Below are 19,581 nucleotides of genomic sequence, written 5' to 3' on the forward strand. Positions count from 1 at the left end.
GGCCATGCAGCTGGTGTGGTGGTTGGTGGCACTGGACTTACACATGGCTGAAGGTAGTTCAAGTCCTGGACCTGGCAGCTTGCTTTTTCACTTTCTCTTTCTCTCTCTTTCTCTCACCTGTCCCTCTCTGGTCAAATTAAAACAAATAAATAAAATTTTAAAAATAAAAATAAAATAAATCTTTAAAAAAAAAAACCACAACCATAGTTTAATATAAAGATGAATCCTAATCCTTGCGATGGGTTTATTGATAGGATTTATGGTAGCAAGCACAGGCACAAGGGCCTCCAATCTTTCTGTATTTGCAGTGATGAGGGTCAACTCCCAGCAGGGTCTGGTAATACTGGATAAGGACCTCTTTGATCTCCTTGGAAGCCACATTCACATATTTCTGGTAATGGGCCACCAGGGCTTTGGAGATGGACTGACAGATAGCATCAGTCTGGGCCATGTGGCCACCATCCTTTACATGGACATGGATGTCCACACTAGCAAACTGCTCCTTGCCTAGAGCAGAACAGATTCCAGTAGCTTATATTGCAGCATCCATGGCTCCACCATTTCCAGGGGCCACCCGTTCACCTTGATGAGGCACGTGCCCTGTTTGCAAGTGTGACATGGCTGTGGCCGACTTCTTATGTTGGAAGACAATACTTACATAGACTGCAGCCCTTGGCTGCAGGTGTACAAAAGAGATCCTCACCTTGAGGTGCTGCAACTGGAAAAGCAAGATTACAATTTGTTAAAAAATGTTTTGAATAGGTAGTATTTTCGTATGTTGAAAGTGGCCAGCTGGGGCCATCAGGTGGCATGGAGGTTAAGGTGACTGGATCACACATGGCCAATTCCACAGTTTGAGTCCCAGAGTCAGTGGCTTGAAAATCATGCTAGGCATTTGTGCATGTGTGCTCAAAATCCCAAGAGAATGGAGGAGAAGGAATTCTGGCATGGCCTTCTCTTTCTCTAGAGAGAGGTGATATCTCACTTTCCCTCTCTCTCATTCTCTCTGCCATGTACATGCCGTATAGCAAAAGCTTTACAAAATGGAAGGAGTGGGGCAACCAGTGGTGTGCGGCGTGCTGGTTGAGGCACCTGGATCTCATATGGCTGACTGAGTGGTTTAAGTCCTGGACCTGGTGGCTTGAAAAACATGCCAGGAGTGTGTGCACGTGTGCCCCAAATCCCAAAAGGTGGGCTTGTGTGCACGTGTGCCCAAAATCCCAAAAGGAGGGAGAGATGTAGGAGAAGGAATTGCAGCATGGCCATCACCCCTGAGGAGGTGCTTTCTCACCTTCCCCCTCTCTCTTTCTCAAACTAGTACATGTGCCCTATAGCAAAATAAAAAAGAAAAAAAAAGTTCAAAGAGAAAAAAGTAGAAAACCATAATCCTTTTTCACCAGCCACCCAGTTCCTCTCCAAAGTACCAACAGTTAAAGTAGGGTTTGTAGTAGAAATACTCTATGCATATGCAAGGAAATGCACATATATTATTTCCTTACCTTCCTTTCTTTATTAACATGGTTGCATACTTTCACGGTATGGTACTATTCCCATTGAGTGAGGTCAGACCCATGAAGAGTTCATTTTTATGGTTTCTCAGTAGCATTCAAGGGTTTAGAGTGGAAGTAGCTTTTCAGCTTAGACTAAGCATCTAAAATTTTAGTGTATTGGAGGCCATCAAAAGGATGTGGGGTCCTAGATACTTCAGTAAGCTGTGTTAAAGGTTTTATAGGCTGAAGTTGGTTAATATCACATTGTGACAGAAAAATGACACTTAGATTCAGGCTATGTTTGTTCAGAGCCTTAACGGGGTGTACTGAGAAAGAAGTTCTTTTTGTATTGTGTTTGTGTGTATGTTGTGTGTATGTGTGTGTGTGTGTGTGTGTGTGTGTGTGTGTGTGTTTAATTGCTGGAGGGCACATGTAATTACCAAAGTGAGGTAGAGAGAGGGAAAGGAAAAAAGCACCACCACCCCATGGGGTGCAGACACATTGCAGTCCCTTTTCTTCCATTTCTCCATCAGAATTTGGGGCATGCACATATATGTGCCCAGCATGTTTTTCAAGCTACTGGGGCTGGGATTTGAACCCTGGTGAGCCATGTGGGATCCAGCTCCCTTAACCTCTAGTGGGGCCAGCCCATGTATTTAATACCTTTGGAGACTAACTTTGGTTGACTATGGATTATAGGTATTTGTCTGTTGTACTTATTGTATTATATACATCAGGTTCAAATTTTGCCATATGGCTACAAAAATCAGGAGCCAGAGGCTCTCTTAAGATTGGTGGTCTTGGAGAGTGTATTTTGTGTGACCTCTGGGTGTTTACCCTCTGTGGCTTCCAGGTTCATAGTTCTTGCAGCCTCCACCTATTTTCCTTAACATAGAAAGTATAACATTGGATTCACTTGATAAGTGTCACCTCTGTTTAGTGTGTGAGACTTAATGCAAATGCATAATGGAGTTTAGTTTCTGGAAGTATCTTCCATAGCTTTGAAAAGTGAAGGGACACAACCAAAAATGCATTACTGGGTACCGAGAGGGCTCCAGGCAGATTTGGGAACCTGGTTCTCTTTCATCATTCTGTGATCATGTTCTTTCAGGTGACTGAACAACCTTTATGTTTTCCCAGTTAGTGAAAGCTTATTTTAAGGATGGATTTATCTGGAAATAAGCAATGTAAGGAGTATATAAGGAAAAATTAAAAACTCACCACAGTGGCATTCGAGCCTTTGTGCACTGGCGTGGCATTGTTGCTATTGAGGGTCTCTGGTATTCCCAGTCACTCTGGTGACTCCACACAACTCTCATAAGCTACCATGCCAGTGACTTTACTCCTCTGCTGCGGTTCCCTCTCTTCCAGGTTCATCTTCCTACTTTGTGACTGACTAATCTGCTGTTTGTCTCCTACCCCTTTGCATCCACTTACTCATGGCTTCTGACTCATGATTCTGCTTACTACCTTCTCCCTCTTTGTTATTCCTCTTCCTCTTCTGTCCCATCTGTAGTTGTCTCTCTTTGTCCTGTTTTAAAATTCCCAGGGAATTAAAAAGGAAAATCAGCTTTGGTCATTTGTCAGTATTCAGTAGAGAGTACTGTTGTTGAGCAGCGTTTTTCTGATAGAAAACTTCATCAGCCTCCCTTAGACCAATGGAGAGAGGCCATTTTTTTAGTTAAGTAGCCATCTCTTGTTCAAGCAGCTGTGTCCAGGGAGGCAGATCAAAGGTATAACATGTAACAACCTGTACATTAAAAAACTCTCAGAAGGTGACGTGGATTTGGCAAGACCTTACTACCTATCTGATATGGTTGCCTCCAAATCCTACTGAGGTTGTTTGAGCCTAATATTAGGCCAGTTCAACCAGTTTCTAGGCCAGCAGTTGGAACTCTGTGGAAAACTCACTGGTTTCTTATCCTCCCTGGTAGTGCTAGTGATTCATGTCATGGTGGTCAGCTGTGGTAGAGATTAGGTAGTCCAATTCAATTTCTTCTTTTCCTGAGCACATAGCTGCAATATACTTCTTTTTTCTTTTTTTGAGAGGTTTTTGCTATAGGCGCGTACGCTCACCAGACAGAGAGACAGAGAGACAGAAAGCGAGAAATCACCCCCCAGGGGGGATGGCCACACCGCAGTCCCTTCTCCTCCATTCTCCTCTTGGGATCTTGGGCACACACACACACGCACCCGGCGTGAGTTTTAAGCCACCGGGTCCAGGACGTGAACCGTGGTCAACTACCTGGGAGTCCAGTGACATAGCCATTACGCTAACTTCTGATCCCTCTGCAATATACTTCTCAGGCTCCTGGGAATTATGGTCTGGCTGATCCAAATTGTTGCCAATAGAATGTACATGGATGTGATGCATGCCACTTCAAGGCTAGGTCCGTGAAAACTTCTCATGCGTGATCCTCAGGCTTTCCCATTTTACAGCTTGATGCATTCAGCAAAGTGACACTGGAAGCCCTATCTTTGAAATAATGGACCCATAAGATGAAAGGAGCTGGATCCCTGAATAATTTTTTGGAGGAAAATCACCTATTTTTTTTTTTAAGTTCTTTTTTTTTTTTTTTTGAGAGGTTTTTGCTATAGGGCGCGTGTGCTCTCGCCAGACAGAGAGAGACATAGAGACAGAAAGCGAGAAATCATCCCCCAGGGGGCACGGTCACGATGCAATCCCTTCTCCATTCTCCTCTCGGGATCTTGGGCACGCACGCACATGCGCCCGGCGTGAGTTTTAAGTCACCGGGTCCGGGACGTGAACCGTGGTCGACTACATGGGAGTCCAGCGACATAGCCATTACACTAACTGCTGGTTCTCAGAAAATCACCTATTGATCAGGAAAATCCAAAATGGATTTAATGGAAGTCAGCTCTATGATTATTGTTTTAAATCACTGAAGGTGGGAGTTTCTTATAGCAATGACCATATCCTCACATAGTAGCATTATTAAATTTGTTCCACAGAGACCCAGCAGAAGGTGTAGGGCCCCCATATATCTTGGTGAGCTATGTACGAGGTTGAAGTCAATTACAGGGTAGTCCTCTTCAGAGAGAACTGATAGGGTATGGAAAAGCCATCACTGTGTAGCTGGCATGGCACAAAGACTGTCTCCTTGTAAGATTTCTCCTAATTACAAGCTATGGATATCAGATACATTTATATTTCATAAAAAGTGTTTATTTTAAGAATTATTTTATTTAACTTTATTTATTTATTTATTTTAGTTTGACCATAGAGGAACAGAGCAAGAGGGTGAGAGAGCAAAACAGTGAGAGAGAGAGAAAGTGAGAAAGCAAGCCACCAAGTCTGAGACTTGAACCATGGTCGGCTCTGTGGGAGTTCATTGCCCTTAAACACCATGCCACTACTGGCCCTAGTAGAGTTTTTGTTTGCTTGCTTTTTAATTGCCCCAAAATTTATTTAGGGGAGAGTGAAAAGGGAGGTAGGGGTTAGTAACCAGTGGTACCACCTTATATACAGAGCAAGTAACTCCATCTTCACTTTCATCAACTGTAACAATAGAATCAAATATTCCATATATCCTAGATAGAGGAAATGACAGAAACTTCATCCATTTCATCTACATATATAGTATCTAAAGCTATTCTTTCTCTACAGGGAGGTGAGAAACACCCACAGCCTGGTGTGGGTGCTATTTGATGTGGGTATGAAAGGAAGATTTGGGCATAGTAGTGGGGTCCCAAGAAGCATGGGAATTCACTGTTTTTATCTTTGAAGGAATTAGAAACAAGCTTTAGAGGCACCACTTTACAGTGCAGTGGTGAAAGCAAGCCAGAAACCAGGCTGTATGACTGTAATTCAAGTAAGCTTTTGGTTAATTTAAAAGCATGCTAGCTACACCAACTCCTAACTTATAGCCTTCTTCTGTTTCATTTTTTAATTAGTGAGAAACGACACTGAAAGGTCTGTTTTTCCTGAAAACTTCTGAGAGTATTTTGTAGCATTCTTCTACTGAAAGCTGGTTTTAGGCCATCTTCCCTTTGCTGAGCTAACTCCAAGAGTACTTAGGTTGTTAAGTGAAAGCTTGTATTTCTTGTCTCTCCTATCTTCATATACTAAGGACAAACTGTATTTAATATTTGGGTTCTGTAATGCATACAACATGGTACATACGTGCCAATACTACCTGAGGGTATGCAACTCACTGGGTGGCATTATTAGGAAATGGATGAACAAAGAGTCATTGAGGCCATTTAGTGAATGACTTGTTTGCCCCCCTTAGGAACCTAGATTACATCCTGTAAGCAGTACACATCCACAAATGCAGACAAGTGATAAATTAGATCTGGGTTTTTAGAAACCCAAGGATGGTGGCATGTGTACTGAGCAGTGGTTCCTTATTCTGGGTGCACATTAGAATCACCTGGAGAACTATACACACAGCCCCACACCCCACACGCCAGACAAATGAGCAAAGAACTGGCATGAAAGCTGCTGACAGCAAGTATATAACAAGGCTATACAGCAATAAAAATTCTTTTTTATTTTATTTTTTTAAGTTTTGCTATAGGGCACATGTGCTCGACTAAGAGAAAGAGGAAGTAAGAAATCACTCCCCAGGGATAGCCGCCCTGCAATCTCTTCCTTCTCCAAAGGATTTTGGACATGCATGCACACGCTCCTGGTGCATTTTCAAGCTGCAAAGTCCGGGACTCCAACCACACATTTGGCCATGTGGGATCCGGCCACCGTTTCACCAGCTGGCCTAAGAATTCTTATACTTTGCTCAAAGGAATCTAAATTGGAGCTTGGGGGAAACATTCATAACAATTTGTCAATGTGGTGGCTTTGCAGTACAGCCCCACAGCTGGGATAGTTGGACTTGGATGCAAAAGAGCGGCACCGAACTGGCACACAGCTCTCCAGCCTGACATGACCTGGCAGCTTTCATTGACCCATAACCTAAAGCCAGGCTGACACAAGGATGGCCCCACAGCTGCAGGCACCGAGAGCATAAGTGCCTCCATCACACCCTCTAAGGTTATTCTCTCTTTTCATAACTGAGTTTTCCTGGACTCAACCTTTATATCTGCCTTCTGCTGACTTATCTTCTTCCTGAGACACTGAACATGGAATGCCCAGTTGCCCAGGGTTGAGGAAGGGGACAAAGAATTAGGGATGGAAAGGGAAAGGCCTCCATTATTATTTCAGACTTGCCACCCTACAGATGTCTACCGTAAAAGACAAACTAACGAACGGGAAGACTTCCACCCACTAAAACCCCCCAGCTAATGTCCTGTTGCCACTCTTTCTTTTCATAACTAAAGATCTTAAATAGGAGTTTGCTTCTTCTTCTTTTTTTTTTTTAAAGACAGATTTTTGCTATAGGGTGTCTTGCTCACTGGAGGGAGAGACAGAAGGTGAGAAATCACCCCCAGCGGGGATGGCCACGCCACAATACCTTTTCCATTCCTCTCGGGATCTTGGGCACGCACACACACGTGCCCAGCATGAATTTTAAGCTGCCGGTCCAGGACTTGAACTGTGATCGACTATGTGGGAGTCTAGCAACAGAATCATTACATCGTCTCCTGGTCCCAAGGAATTTGCTTTTATTAACAACCTTCACTCTGTTCCTTCTTCAACATGCAGTTTGTAATTAGACGTCCACGTCCTTATCCATTCCCGTTTAGTCTTTTTCCTGAGGTCACTAATTGTTTCTTTCCTTATTTTTATGATAGCACCTTTCGTTTTCATCCAAAAGTTCTGCCTCTTTCTTGGCCCTGTTTGGGGGACAATTATTCTTTTTCATGACCTGTCAATGTCTACCAGAGCTCCATCTCTCTTTTTACTTTATACCTTTCCTGGGAAATCTCATCCATACCCAAATGTGAATCTGAACCTGAAAAAATAATTCAGATTTTTAAAAAACGGTTTATTTATTTATTTCTAGAGACAAAGGCAGGGAGAGAGAGGGAAAGGGACACATAAGCACTGTTGACAGGGTCCTCACAACACAATCCTCCCCTGAGCCCCGTAATCTACCAGGATCACATGTGTACCTGTGAGAGTGTCTGGCGTGTTCTGGAAGCCCTGGGATGTGGACCTAGAGCTTTCCCATGCAGTCTCCAGAATCATGCAGCAGTGACACTAGTGCCTGTGTCACTGGACCTGAGACAAAAACATAAAATCTTTTTCTTTTTCTTTTTTTGGAGAGGTTTTTGTTATAGGGTGTGTGTGCTCGCCAGAAAGACAGAGAGGTAGAAAGTGAGACATCACTCCCCAGGGGGTAATGGCCACATCGCAATCCCTTCTCCTCCATTCTCCTCTCAGGATCTTGGGCATGCACGCACATGTGCCTGGCGTGAGTTTAAGCCACCGGGTCTGGGACATGAACCGCAGTCGACTACATGGGAGTCCAGCGACATAGCCATTACGCCAACTGCAGGTCCCTAGTGAAATAAAATTTGTCAAAACTGATTCTAGGGACCAGCAGGTGGCATGATGGTTAAGGCACTGGACACTCCACATGGCCAACCACAGTTCGAGTCCCAGACCTGGTGGCTTGCTTTCACACTTTCTCTCTCTCTCTATCTCTATGTCTCCCTTTGGTTAAATGAAAATAAATGAGGAATAAATAAAAATTATGTAAAATAATTAAAAAAACTGATTCTAGTCTTGTATACCTTGATTAGAAGACTTAATATTAGGATGGCAGTATTCCCCAGATTGATTTAACAGTCAGTACAATTCCTATAAAAATTCTGGCTGCCTTTTTTCCCCCAGAAATTGACAAGTTGATCCTAAAATTTATGTAGAATTGTAAGATTGCTAGGACTTAGAGAAACAACACACAATCTTGAAAAAGAGCAATGCTAGGCTCACATTTCCCAGCTTCAAAATTTATTTAACTGGGCTGGCTGGTGGCATGGTGGTTAAGATGACTGGATCCCACATTGCCGACTGTGTGGATCAAATCTCACGTCTGGCAGCTTGGAAAACATGCCAGGCACATGTACATGCTTGCCCAAAATCCTGAAAGGAGAAGTGGAAGAGGAAGGGATAGCTTGTAAACACAGAAGCTGGAGATACCTGCAGATATGTATCATAGCCTCAAAACCTTAAGTTGTTTGTGGTTTGAGAGTAAAGGAGTACATTTTTCAGTGTTTCTTCTTTTCCAGAAGATCAGAATTTAAAAATTTCTGGTTAGGGCTCCACTATCGTGGGGTGAGCGGTCCCCTCGGCTCTTCGCCATGTCTTCTCACAAGACTTTCAGAATCAAGTGGTTTCTGGCCAAATATCAGAAACAAAATCGTCCTATTCCCCAGTGGATTAGAATGAAAACTGGTAATAAAATCAGGTACAACTCCAAGAGGAGACACTGGAGAAGAACCAAGCTGGGTCTGTGAGGAACTGGACAGGATATGGGCCACGTATTTATGCTGTACCAAGGTCACTATGGGCTTGCCACATCAAGCTGAGAATGGTCACCGCTGACTGGACACGTGTGTTTATTGGGGGAAAAAATGACGCTTAACCTTGTCTCTAAGTTCTGCATTGGTAGGTTGGTTCAGTAATAAATATGGGAGACTTTAAAAAAAAAAAATTCTGGTTAGGAATGTACTGCTCTCTTCTGGTTTGGTCCAGGTACCAGATTCCTCCCTCTTCTATCAGGTGAAAGGTGCAAAGCACGTGGGCTTTGTCCTTCCCAGAAACTAACTACAGGGCCTGCCATATCTGGTAGAAGGGTCCAAACCCAGCATTGACAATATAGTTCCTGCCATTCGTGCTCATCATCAGTAATGGTAAATCATGCCGCTGTTGTATTTGTTGTTTGGAACTCTGTAAACATACCCTTCCAACGCGGTGGTCTCAAAGCCCATTGTGCTCAGAGCCCAGTGCAAAAGATGGTTGACCTGGAGACACTACTAACCCCAGTTCCTCTTCATAACTTGATCAAAAATGACCTCCCGGCCCAACTCCATAGCTTTCCCACGATGCACGTTAAGGTTCTCAAGGAACAGTAATATGTGGTGCTGAAGAATTTCAGTGAATGTTTCCAAGTCCAATTTGTTCCTAGAGTTCTTATAATCAGTTCTTTCAAAATATGTTTCAATGTCCATGAGTCCCTGGAAGGATGAACGGCTGATTGGGCCACAGCCAGTCTGCTGATGGACACTGCAGTCACACTCAGGCTTCAGGAAACAAATAAATTACAGATTAAGTTGGAATCTTCTCTTTTTTTGGAGAGGTTTTTGCTGTAGGGCGCATGCGCTCGCCAGACAGACAGAGAGAGACATAGAGACAGAAAGCGAGAAATCACCCCCCAGGGAGGATGGCCACGCCGCAATCCCTTCTCCTCCATTCTCCTCTCGGGATCTTGGGCACGCACGCACACGTGCTCGGCGTGAGTTTTAAGCCACCGGGTCCAGATCTGGAACCGCAGTCAACTACACGGGAGTCCAGCGACATAGCCATTACGCTAACTGCTGGTCCCAAGTTGGAATCTTCTTCCTCCACTACTGAGTGGATTTCTGGCGTTACGGTTTTCCAGAGTGGCAAGCAGGAATCAGGTTGGTATAGTCCTCTAGGCATTCATTTCTTAAATATGCCACCTTAACCACAAACAACCCAAGGGGAAAAATAGATAAATTGGATTTCACCAAAATGAAAAGCTTTTGTGCTTTGAATTACACCATCAAGAAAGTAAAAATGATGTGGTGGTTAGGGTAGCTAGATTTTACATGGCTGAGTGTGTTGTTTGATTCCTAGACCCAGCAGATTGAGAAACATGCCAGGTATATGTATGTGCGTGTGCAAAATCCTGAAAGGAGGGAGAAACGGAAGAGAAGAGATTGCAGCATGACCATTCCCCATGAGTAGGGGTGCTTTCTCACTTTCCCTTTCTCTCTCTTTCTCTGCTGCAAGCACAGTTGCCCTCTGGCAAAATTACAGACAAACAACAATAACAAGCCACTGAGTAGCTTGCAAATCATGTATCTGATATATATCTGATCCAGAATATATAAGGAACTCTTACAATTCAACAATAAAAAGGCAACCCAAGGGGCCAACAGATGGTGTGGTGGGTGAGGTGCTGGACTTGACCGTGGTTCAAGTCCCGGACCTGGTAGCTTGCTTTCTCACTTTCTCTCTCTCTCTTTCACTCTATTTCTCTCTGGTGACCATGTGTGCCCTGTAGCAAATTGAAAAATGATGATAATAAAATAAAAGCTTAATAGTTATTAAAAATAAAAAAAGACAACCCAATTAAGAAGGGGAGCAAAGTGTTTGAATAGAAATTTCTCTAGAGAAGATACTGAATGTCCAAGAAGGACATGAAAATATATTAAGCGTTATTATTCATTAGTAAAGTGCAAATCAAAACCACAATGAAATACTACTTTAGATCCATAAAGGGGGCTAAATTGAAAAAATGAAAAATAACAAATGTTGGTGAGGATACAGAGAAAAATGAATTCTTATTCACTGCTGGTGAAAATGTAAAATGGTACCAGCCATTTTAAAAAACAGTTTGGGGGACCAGAGGGTGGTGTGGTGGTTGGGGCGCTGGGCATTGCCTCATGGTCAACGGTTCAAGTCCTGGACCTGGTGACTTGCTTTCTCACTTTCCCTCTCTTTCTCTCTGTGTCTCTCTCTGGCTAAAATAAATTAATGAATAAATTAAATTAAATAAATAATTTTTAAAAACCAGTTTGGTAAATTTTTTTAAAAAGTTTCTCAGAGTTACCATATGACCTAGCAATTTCATTGTGAGGTATGTACCCAAGAGAAATGAAAAATAATGTTCACACTATAATTTATACATGAATGTTCCGGGCAAATTATAATAGCCAAAAAAAGTAGAAAACTCAGGTATCAATCAATTGGTGAATGCATAAATAAAATATGGTATATTCATATAATGAAATATTATTAAGCCATAAAAAGGAATGTTCTGATGCATGCTACATTATGGATGAACCTTGGAAACATTATGCTAAATGAACTAAGGAGGACAAAATAACATAAGCTGTATGACATTTACATGAAATGTCCAGAATAGGCAAATCCACAGAGACAGAAAGTAGATTTGTGGTTGCAAAGAGGTAAAGGGAGGGAAGGAGAGTGATCGCTAGTGGATATGTAGATTCTTTATGGGATAATAAAAGTGTTCTGAGATTAGATAGTGGTAATGGTTGCTCACCTTGTAAATATACTAAAAACCACTGGATTATACACTTAAAAAAATCAATTGCTGAAGCTATCAGGTGGCATGTGGTTAAGGCTCTGGACTCCCATATGGCCAACCATGGTTTAAGTCTCAGACTTGGCAGCTTGAAAATTATGTGTGCATGCATACCCGAAATTCCAAGGGGAGAATAGATCCGCCTCAGTTTACCCCTGGGGAGTGATTTCTCACTTTCTCTTTTTTTTTTTTTTTTTTGAGAGGTTTTTCGCTATAGGGCACGTGCGCTCGCCAGACAGACAGAGAGAGACATAGAGACAGGAAGGGAGAAATCACCCCCCAGGGGCGATGGTCACGCTGCAATCCCTTCTCCTCCATTCTCTCGGGATCTTGGGCACGCACGCACACGCGCCCGGCGTGAGTTTTAAGCCACCGGGTCCGGGACGCGAACCGCGGTCGACTACGTGGGAGTCCAGTGACATAGCCATTACACTAACTGCTGGTTCCCAATAAAATAATTCTTAAAAAAATTAAATAAATAACATTAAAAAAGAAGACTAATTTAGCTCTATTTGATTCATATTACAAATCTATAGTTAATAGTATGGCATAACAAATCAATGAAGTAGCATAGAAAATATAGAAATAGTCCCAAGTGCATGTGGAAAATTAATACAGGATATAGCTGGCATCTCCAATAAGTTGGGAAAAGATAGACTTAACTGGATCGCCATTTCAAAAAACATAAAATTGGATTTGTACTTTAGGCTGAATACCAAGATAAAGTGTGTAACAGATATCTAGAGGTAAAACAACATATGAATTTAAAAAAATATGGGTGAGTTCCTTTATAAACTTCATGTGGGAAAAACGCCTGGAAAAAAAATCCCGAAGCAAAATGATTGTTGACCCATTCAGCCACATAAGAAAACTGCAAGTCCCCACCCCATCTCCAAAATAACATTAAAAAAATCAAGAGATAAATGACAACTTGAGAAAATCTTATTTTGCAGATGACTAATATTCCTAACATATAATTGTTAACTCTTTTTTAAAGGAATTATTTATTTAATTTTTGTTATTATTATTATTTTTTTTCTTAGATTTTTTGCTATAGGGTGTGTGTGCTCACCAGAGACAAGGAGAGAGATAGAGAAAGTGAGAAATTACTCTGCAGAGATTTGGTCATGCTACTGTTCCTTTTCTTGGGATTTTGGGCATGCACACACACGTGTCTGGTGTGAGTTTCAAGCTGCTGGGTTCAGGACTCAAACCACGGTCAGCCATGTGGCAGTCCAGCGCCTCAACCACCACACCACCTGTTGCCAGCACGCTACTTGCTAGCTCCAGTGTTAACTCTTTTAAAAATATTTGATTAACTAGAAATCTTCATTCTTTTTTTTTCTTTTTTTTTTTGGAGAGGTTTTTGCTATAGGGCACGTGCGCTCACCAGACAGACAGAGAGAGACATAGAGACAGAAAGCGAGAAATCACCCCCCAGGGGGGATGGTCACGCCACAATCCCTTCTCCTCCATTCTCCTCTCAGGATCCTGGGCACGCACGCACACGTGCCCGGTGTGAGTTTTAAGCCACCGGGTCTAGGACGTGAACCGCGGTCGACTACATGGGAGTCCAGCGACATAGCCATTACGCTAACTACTGGTCCCACATTAGCATAGACTCTTATATCCTTTATCTAGCTTCCCCTAATCTTCACATCTTACATATTCATAGTACAATGATCAAAACCAAGAAGTTAACATTAGTTCAATACCTTGAACAAAACTGTAAATTTGATTGGACTTTCACCAGATTTTCAACAAATACCCTTCTCTCCACCAGGATCCAATACAGAATCCTGTGCAGCATTTAGTTGCCCTCCTATTTAGTCTTCCAATCTATGACCGTTATTCAATTGTTTTATTTTTTGTGGCCTTGATATTTATGAGAAGTTCTGCTGTTTTATAATCTGTCCCGCAGTTGGGTTTGTCAGGTGTTTTCTTATGATTAATGCATTTTTTGCAACAGTTCTGCAGAAGTGAGTTTGAACCTTTCTTAGAGCATTATGTCAGGGGGTCTGTGAAATTGATAATGTCCTATTGCTGATAATGTTCCTCTTGATCACTTGGTGGAGGTAATGTCTGCCAGGTGTTCCTACTGGGAGTAATTTACCCTTTGCACTTAGTAATTATTATTATTACTTTTCTTAGATTTTTTGCTATAGGGTAAGTGTGCTCACCAGAGACACAGACAGAGATAGAGAAAGTGAGAAATTACTCCCCAGAGATTTGGTCCCGCTACATCACTTCTCTTGGGATTTTGGGCATGCACACACACGTGTCTGGTGTGAGTTTCAAGCTGCCAGGTTCAGGATTCAACCACGGTCAGCCATGTGGGAGTCCAGCGCCTCAACCACCACACCACCTGTAAGTCTTTGAGACAAGGCGAATATCGTTTCTCCTCAAATTTTGGCCCACTAATTTTATGATAGCATCTCTTGGTTGATCTTGCCTGTGACTGTTATGTTGTGTTTGTAAATGATTTTTCAGTGTTATTTTTCAAAAGGAAAATCCAAGTCAGTGGGATTTTTTTAGTTTTGTTCAGGCAGTGGGCAGCCTCTTGGCAATGTTGTATTTGGAGTCATTTAGGCCTTCAACACTGAAAAACATTTTAGTTGATTAATTCAGCAAACATTTATTAAACCCCATTATGACCAAAGCATCTGTGAGAATATGCAAAAGGTGTAGTGGTTCTGGTCTGCATCTACATCTTTTCCACTGCCTCTACTTTTCACTCCAAACCACATTAATTACCATAATTTGGTCTGAGATGTTATTGCAAAAAATGCTGAGAATTGGAAGCCCAGGATACAGAGATGGGAACCAACTTCTAATTTTGCTCCATAGTAGCTATGTTACTAGCAGGATGAGTCTAATAACTTTTCAAAGTTCTGGTGTCCTTATTTTATTTATTTAAAAAAATTATTAATAATTGCCAGAGGGCATATGCACTCCCCAGAAAGATGGAGAGAGAGACAGTGAGCACCCATCAATGCTAAGTGGTTGCACCACTCCCTTCATTTCCCCATCCTGTTGAGATTTTGGGCATGCATGCACACACACATGATATGTTTCTCAAGATGTTGGGACTGAGATTCAAATCATGGTTGGCCATGTGGGATCTGGCTTCCTTAACTGCTAGGCTACAAGGCCAGCCCTAGTGTCTTTATTTTTTAAATGGAGAGTATAATGTAGAAATGTTGATGTGAAAATTAAATGAATGAATAAATTTGGAAGTACTTTTTAATCCAAAGGCATTTTTCCAATTATAAAGTCTTATACAAATTCCTTTCTTTTTCAACAAATATCAATGCTCTATTACGTATGAGTTCCTTTTAGGTGTAGGAATACAACATTGAAAGAGGATGGACAAAGTCTCTTTCCTCCAGGAACTTATATTTCAGAGGGAAAAGGCAATATACAGATAAACTGGTAATAAACATAATTTCATATAGTAATAAGTACTATAAAACAGGATGATGTAATAACCTATATGGAGGTGGGGGGGGTCAATCATGTGGTATCCAGTTCCCCATGCCTAATGCTTATCCCCTGCTTCACAGGACTAGTCTGAGGTAAGATCTTTAAGGTGGCTTGTTGGTTAAGGTGTTGGATCCCACATGGCCAACTTCGCAATTCAAGTACTGAACCTGGTGGCTTGAAAAACACACTCAGGGGAACCAGCAGTTAGCGTAATGGCTATGTCGCTGGATTCCCATGTAGTCGACTGCGGTTCGCGTACCGGACCCGGTGGCTTAAAACTCACGCTGGGCGCGTGTGCGTGCGTGCCCAAGATCCCGAGAGGAGAGTGGAGGAGAAGGGATTGCGGTGTGACCATCCCCCCTGGGGGGTGATTTCTCGCTTTCTGTCTCTATGTCTCTCTCTGTCTGTCTGGCGAGCGCACACTCCCTATGAGGAAAATCTTTCCCAAAAAAAAAAAAAAACACACTCAGTGCATAAGCACGCATGCCCAAAATCCCGAGAGAAAAATGGAGGAGAAGGGATTGTGTCATGGCCATCTCCCCTGCTGGCTGATTTCTCACTTTCACTCCCTCTCTGTCCCTCTCTGACGAGAACACATATACTATGGCCAAAAATATAATAATAATAATAATAGAAAAGATCTTTAAGATAAAGAGGAAGCAGCCATGTGAAGAACTGAGGGAAATCAAATAGAAAGGTGCTATGAAGGGAAGGGATTTAGCATATTAGAGGAAACCAGTAGACATTGACATTGTGGCTATGAGGTAGCTAGAGAGCAGTATAGATCAAGTCCAAGAGGGCAGCAGGGGCTGGCTCCATGGTGCAACAGTAATGCACTGCTCAGGAGAAGCCAGATTTCACATGGTGACCATGGTTTGAAGCCCTGGCCCAGTCAGCCTGAAACACATTAGGCATGTGCGTGAGGGCCCAAGGTCGGATGGGCTGGAAGGCTGGAGGAGAAGGATTGCGGCATGACCAGATCCTGTGGGAGTGCTTATCTCTCTCTTTCTGATATTTATGTGCATGCACATTAATTCTTCATGAATAAAGAAAAAAAAATTAAGATTGACGGGGCCAACTTATGTAGAGCATTGTAAGTCACAAAGAGGAGTTTAGCTTACCAGTGCAATAGAAAGCCACTGGAGGGTTGTTTTTTGTTTGTTTGTTTTTTGTTTGTTTATTTGTGTTTTTTGGAGTGGTTTTTGCTATAGGGCGCGTGGGCTCGCCAGAAAGACAGAGACAGAAAGCAAGAAATCACCCCTGGGGGGATAGACACGCTGTAATCCCTTCTCCATTTTCCTCTCAGGATCTTGGGCACATACATGCACCCAATGTGAGTTTAAGCCGCCAGGTCCAGGACTCGAACCGCGGTCAACTACATGGGAGTCCAGCGATGTAGCCATTATGCCATCTGCTGTTCCCAGCCCCTGGAGTGTTTTAAGCAGGGGAATTACATGATAATGCTTTTTCTTTTAAAGAGATTGTTCTGGGGCCAGCTGTACTCTAGCAGTCAAGTCCTGTACATAGGAGCTAGATCTCACATGAGCAACCATGGTTTGAATCCTGGCCTGGGCAGTTTGTAAAAACTTACCAGACACATTTGTGTGTGTCCAAAACCCCGACAGGATGGAGAAATGGAGGGAAAAGGTTTGTAGCATGACCACATTCCGTTGAGGGTGCTTTTTCTCTCTCTTTCTTTCTGAGTGCATGTGCCTTCTGGTAATGAGAAGAGAGAGAGAGGTTTATCAGGCTGCTGTGAGAATGACTGAGGTTGCTGGGAAGAGCAGAAGCAGAATGACAGCATGTGGTCTTCTGCAGTGATCAAGGGGAGAGAGAAAGGTGCTAGGCAAGCTTGGTTGTGGTAGGGTTAGAAGATACTATTTTTTGTTATCGACGTGCTTTGAATTGTATCCCTTCAAAGTTAATGTTTTGATGTCTTAGCCCTTAGTACCTCAGAATGTAACTTAATTTGGAGATAGGACCTTCATTTTTTTTTAAAGTAAGAATTATTTACTTGTTATTATTTTTTAATTTGACCAGAAAAAGGAGAGAAAGAGAGAAAGGGAAAGTGAGAAAGCAAGCCGCCAGTTCTGGGCCTCAAACTGCAGTTAGCTATGTGGCAGTCCAGCCCCTTAACCACCACGCCACCTGCCAGCCAGAGATAGGACTATAAAATGGGTAATTAAATTAAAATGAGGCCCTTAGGATGGGCCCTAATCCAATCTGACTGGTGTCCTCATAAGGAAAGCAAGTTTGGACGGGGGGAACCACACACACACACACACGGACACACACTCACATGGGGGGAACCACACACACACACACACACACACACACACGGACACACACTCACACATGCACGCACGCGCAGGCTGCTCTGGAACAGGACAACGATGCGAGGACACAGTGAGAGGTAGCCCTCTGCGAGTTAAGAGAGAAGCCTCAGAAGAAATCAAACCCACCAACACCTTGACCTTGCACTTCTAGCTGTGAGAAAATAATTTCTGTTGGTTAAGCCATCAGGTCTGGTATTTTGTTATGGCACCCCTAGCAAACTCATCCAGTTACAACGGTGGTGATTCTTCATGGTATTTATCACTGCCTACTAAGGTTTATGCTTTCTCTCATCTGATAGTTCCACAGTTAGTGCAAGAGTCGACATCTGATAGTTCCACGGTTAGTGCAAGAGTCAACATCTGTCAGACGCCCCACCCTAACCACAGTGCCTATGCAGTGCCTGAACCACACAGGCGTAAAAGTAACAGTGTTGTTACTTTATGATAGCATTCCGCATAATGTTCACCATGTTATACAGATTTTATTTTTTTACCTCTAATACACAGGAGATCCAGAGTTCATCTAGGGGCTGCAAACTCTAGATATGAGAAATAATATTGCAACAAGTTGGGGAAGCATAGTTCAGTAATGGAAATATGATCTTCCTTTGAGGCAGACCTTAGAAAACAAGGCCTTTTCTAAGCCGAGTTCTACTGATTTAGCCATTTTCCTAGCTTCATTTCCTGATTTTTGCCAAAATAAAATTAATGTGTGAAAAATACCTCCAGCAGAGCAGGTCTTTGTCTTCTACTGTACATGGTGTTGGCACAAAGTAGTATTTAATAAACTTTAATAAATGAAAATAATTTTCAAATTCTCTTATTAAACAAATTTAAATTACTTGAAATGTTCCCTTATACTTAGCATAATATCAGCTATTTTATAGAGGAGATAAGTGTTTTGCCTATTCTTTTGTCCCTTGGGATTGTATTGAATGTCCTAAATCAGCTCTTCACTTCGGGGTGTTTGACCTTAAATCGCCCTTTATGAAGACTCAGAATAGCTCAATGACATTGGCTCCACCTTGTGTCAAGAACATGGTACTACACCCACCCAGTGCCAGCTTGCCAAGAACCAGCCTTCAGTGGCCAAGCATTTTAAGTGGTCCATTGTTAAAAAATAATTTATATTTAAAATACATTATATAAACTTAATTAAATATTTTTAGAAACAAAGTTATGGGCTAACTGGTGGCATAGTAGTTAAGGCAGGTGTATCCCACATGGCTAACTTTATGGTTTGAATCCTGAACCAGGCGGCACCCAAAACACCCCTGTTGCATGTGCACATGTGCCCAAAATCTCAAGAGAATGGAGGAGAAGGGAGAGTAATTTCTCCATTTCTCTGCCTTTCTCTGGCTTTCTCTGGTGAGTGCATGCATCCTATAGCAAAAACTCTTAAAAAGACCACACAAATAAAACCCACAAAAAACAACATATTTGCTTTGGCAGCACTTATACTAAAACTGGAGGAATATAGAGAAGATTATTAGCATGGCCCCTGATGAGAATGACACATAAACTCAGGAAGCTTTTAGTATATTTTCTTCTAAATTTCCCAGAAGTCATGTGCACTTGCTGGAGAGAGACAGAGATAGAGAAAAAGAATAAGAAGTGAGAAAGCACCCCTTATGGGGCATGGTCACACCACAATCCCTTCCCCTCCATCTCTTCCTCCTTTTAGGATTTTTGGCATGCATGCACACATGCCTGACATGTTTCTCAAGCCACCAGATCTGGGACTTAAACTGTGAGATCGGCCATGTGGGTTCTAAGCTGCCTTAATCATCAAACAATAGGCTGGACTATATTTTTTTTCAAGTTATTCTGTATGAATGCAAAATAAATGTTTTTATTAACAAAGAAAAACAAAATAATACTAAAAATGTAATATTTTCCAATTACTTTATTACATTATACTCTTTGTTTTTAGAGAGAGAGAGTTTTGCTATAGGGTGCGTGCACTCACTGAGAAGACAGAGAGAGACAAGAGAGACAAAAAGCAAGAAATCACACATACTCCTACCCCCCCCCCCCCCAAAAACACCCCTC

At 42.3% G+C, this 19,581-nt stretch overlaps 1 protein-coding gene, 1 non-coding gene and 3 pseudogenes across 2 annotated transcripts in view; 3 read left to right on the plus strand and 2 right to left on the minus strand.

Annotated features, from left to right (window-relative positions):
• Window positions 1–19,581, plus strand: part of DRC8 (dynein regulatory complex subunit 8) — a 102,018-nt gene that overhangs the window by 35,433 nt on the left and 47,004 nt on the right. The window lies entirely within an intron of this gene.
• Window positions 245–7,273, minus strand: LOC102471890 (40S ribosomal protein S16 pseudogene; annotated as a pseudogene).
• On the minus strand, window positions 245–9,584 carry LOC102471469 (arylamine N-acetyltransferase 1-like; annotated as a pseudogene).
• On the plus strand, window positions 8,685–8,948 carry LOC102481321 (60S ribosomal protein L39 pseudogene; annotated as a pseudogene).
• Window positions 18,970–19,074, plus strand: LOC114009440 (U6 spliceosomal RNA). Its single transcript, XR_003550850.1, has one exon. It is a non-coding gene; the product is annotated as a U6 spliceosomal RNA (small nuclear RNA).

Source organism: Tupaia chinensis, unplaced genomic scaffold (assembly GCF_000334495.1).
Source record: "Tupaia chinensis unplaced genomic scaffold, TupChi_1.0 Scaffold000532_1, whole genome shotgun sequence".
Classification (NCBI taxonomy): Eukaryota; Metazoa; Chordata; class Mammalia; order Scandentia; family Tupaiidae; genus Tupaia; species Tupaia belangeri.